This window comes from Sinocyclocheilus anshuiensis, unplaced genomic scaffold, assembly GCF_001515605.1.
Source record: "Sinocyclocheilus anshuiensis isolate Anshui unplaced genomic scaffold, SAMN03320099.WGS_v1.1 scaffold13, whole genome shotgun sequence".
Taxonomy (NCBI): domain Eukaryota; kingdom Metazoa; phylum Chordata; class Actinopteri; order Cypriniformes; family Cyprinidae; genus Sinocyclocheilus; species Sinocyclocheilus anshuiensis.
Genome location: NW_015538026.1, coordinates 2,437,634 through 2,441,604, shown reverse-complemented (window position 1 = coordinate 2,441,604; position 3,971 = coordinate 2,437,634).

The following is a 3,971-nucleotide window of genomic DNA, read 5'->3' as shown; positions in this document are numbered from 1 at the left end:
GCCAGGAGGCCAGCTCTAGGAAGAGTCCTGGTTGTTTCAAACTTCTTCCATTAAGGGTAACAGAGACTACATGCTTCTTTGACCCTTCAGTGAAGCAGAATTGTTTTTTTCTGAACTGTGTGGCTTGACGCAAACCTGTTTCTGAGCTCTATAGGCAGTTCTTTTGACCTCAGTGCTTGATTTTTGCTCTGATATGCATTAACATAAGGCAGCAACATAACAAAACATGAAAAAAAATGAAGGGGTATGAATAATTTCGCAAGGCACTGTATATATGTATATATATGTCTGTGTGTGTGTGTGTGTGTGTGTGTGTGTGTGTGTGTGTGTGTGTGTGTGTGTGACAAGACTGGTTGGATTGGTAAAAGTGGGTGTTACATGTGGTTGAAAAAGTGAGAGGCATTCATAACAGCCAAAATGGAAAGTCATTTCAAAGGCAAAGGTATTTCATTTTGATTTCGACAGATTACATTTGTTCTTATTTGGACTAACATACACCGATTAATTGTGCACAATGAGATCTGGAACATACATTAAGAAAGTAAATAGGGCCAATTCTGATTTCAGTTGACTTGAATGTTAATAATATCCTTGAATTCTTATGTTGTTGTAATTCATCTCCTTCATCCTGCAACATTATGGAACCATTTTTCAGGATGGTAATCACAGTGCCATGCACAGTTATAGAAAGCTTAAATTATGGCTGAGAAATAAAAGCTTTTATAATGCCCTGCAGTCATTGTCAGACTGCACTTTGATGTAGTTTACTTTCAGAGAATTATTAATATTTCTAAGCTTTTGATTTCACAGGCACAAATGTTTATGTCAGTTACACTTTATTTAGGATAAATTTCTCTGTTCTTGCATCAATTAGTTTATAGTTAATACATTGCAGCCTAACAAAAACCCCTCTGATAATAACTAATGAATTCAAGATATTGATGAATGGCAAGTTGAATGCACATCTTTTAGATGTATTTGTACTTGTGTATTTGTTCATTTTTAAAGCACAGAAATTGAGTTTGTATTTGTGCTGAGATTACTGCTTCATTCTCCTCAACAGAACTGACATCCGAGAGAAAAGCACCTCTGGCAATCCATAAATGTATAGAAGTAATACTATTCAAGAATTCAAGCACTAATTATGGAAATTAGATTGTGTTCTTTTTCACAGTGCAGAGTCATGCTCATAGTGTAGGAACTGAAGATAAATCTTTTTGCATTGTTACAGAAGCATTCAGAGCTGAAATATGTCATTAAAATTATTTCATTATTTATTTTTAATAATCAGTTACTTTATTTATTTTTTCATTTTAAAACGTGAAAATATACACTACCACTCAAAAGTTTGTGGTCAGTAAGATTTTTTTTTAAATAAATAAATTAATACTTTTATTCAGCAAAGATGCATTCAATTGATAAAAAGTAACAGTAAATACATTATATGTGACAAATTATTTCTGATAACAGTTCTTTGAACTTTCTATTAATCAAGGAGTCGTGGGGAAAAAGTCATGGTGGTCTAAAAAATAATAAAGCAGCACAGCTGTCTTCAGGATTTCCTGAGCACTTTGTATTCATTTTTAAATTGTAATAATATTTCACAGTATTACATTTATTTGTGATCAAATAAATGCAGCCTTGGTGAACGTAAGCGACTACTTTTTAAAAAAAATATTTCTATCTAGAACATAGTGTATAACTGCTTTTACATTCGATGAAGTGTTCCCTCACAAGGGGATCAAAATATTTGGATGTCCTTCCTATCAAAACATCAGATTTTTTTTTAATCAGAAACTGACTGAAAGACTGTGACTGTGAAAGACATAGGTGTGCTATCTGGAACTCAGACCATCTCTGACTCTGCGTTGCTCGGCCAACTAGTTCTGCCAAAGCTAGCGGTAGACTCACCCGGAGACAGCTGAGCATCAGCATTGCACTCTGGGGTGGAATGCTTTGCTCACTTTGCTGAGTTTTGTTGAACTCTCAGCTCTGCAGGCTGGCAGAAACTCAGTCAAAGATTAGACTCTCCTCCCTTCAGTAGGTTCTTGAGCTTGTATTTATTTCTGGACTTCAGAGAAGGCTTAACTCTGACCCACATTTCACCATTACCGCACTGATCTCTACGCCAAGACACCAGGGATTAAATTAAATACGACTAAATTACTCACACAAGCACACACTGCCTGGGTACAGGGAATAGAGCCAACACTGAGCTGAAGATGCTGCACGCGCTCCTCGCCACTGCCTTGTGCCCAGTACAAGACATTTAGTGCCTCAATGAACAAGTAGAGCACCTTGTCCAAATTTAAAGGAGATATGTTATACACATATATGATATGTTATAACACACACACACACACACACACACACACACACACACACACACAATTTCTTAGCCTCACTCTCATGCCTTCACTCCCACTGGTGTCTGTGCACTTATGAATGTATGAGGCAGAAAAGCAGGACAGAACTGAGACAGAATGAGCTCCACTATATTGGTGTCATTAGAATTTGATGCTCACTGGCTGGAGATTTTTTGTTTTACTGATTAAAGACTGAAGACTCACTGGCTGAAGGTTTTTGTTTTGTAAAACCTCACTGGCTGAAGGTTTTTGTTTTGTAAATTCTGGCTGGAGATCTTTCATACAAACACCACAGAAACCAAAGAAATGCAGCTTATATTTTTTCAAATAGAAGAGAGAATACAGTTCTGGGGCCCGTTCTTCGTACATCGCTAACTCAGTTAGCTGGATTTGATTGTTGATGATTTGGCATGATCTTGGATTATTTGGTTCTTCGAAGCTCACCCTGGACTTGCTGTCATAGCAACAGGTCCATAAACTTAAACCTGCTTGGGAGCAGGCTTATTTCATGTAAACAGGATTAGATGGCATCTTTTTAAGTGGAACTGATATTTAAAATCTATCCCAGCCACTGCTACTCTATTACACTTTGTTTTGTTCTCTTGGCTGTTTCCTTATAAAGGTCCAGAAATTTGTCAAGTTTTTCGTCAGGTGTCTTTTTTAATTATATGATGTCATTACGTTGCTGTCTTGCCGCCAGCCAATCGCTGCATTGCTGATCATGGTTTCGAGTATCGATACATCTGCCCTTTATGGGGAACATGACGAGAATGCGCAGCAATCTTGATAGCTTAATCCAGATATTTTAATCAGATCCGCAAATTCGTTTGAAGAACCAAATTAGCCAGAGATTATTAGTTATCACGATTAGAAGATCTGGCATCTTTCAAATCATCTCAGATGTATTAAGCGAGGTACGAAGAACGGGCCCCTGGTTTATTCTAGTTCAGCTCTAGTTTAGGTCCTACAATACTAAAATCCATTAAGTATTTATAATGCTTGCTAAATTGGATTCCGAAGATGCCATAAATGGTCTCTTGATCCCTCAAACAGGTTCAGATTGTCATAACTGACAGTTATGGGCTGCCCTCTGCTGGTTATAACTGAATGTGACTTTGAGTGATGTTTGCCTGCTTATTTAGGCTGTTCCTCAAGCTCCATACTCATGCTACACATTAGAAGTATGTACTTGGTGACTAAAGATAATACACTACAATACACTTTACAAAGGTTTTTGAAAAGTACGATTTTTACATTTTTTTTTTTTTAGAATTATCTTCTGCTCACCAAGCCTGAATTTATTTGATCCAAAATACAGCAAAAGCAGTAATATTGTGAAATATTTTTACTATTTAAAATAACTGCGTTCTATTTTAATGTATTTTAAAATGTAATTTGTTCCTGTGATTTCAAAGCTGATTTTTTTTAGCATCATTACTCCAGTCTTCAGTGTCACACGATCCTTCAGAAATCATTCTAATATTCTGATTTACTGCTCAAAAAACATTTATTATTATTATTAATAATATTTAAAACAGTTGAGAACATTTTTTCAGGATTCTTTGATCAAAGATCAGCATTTATCTGAAATAAAAAGCTTTTGTA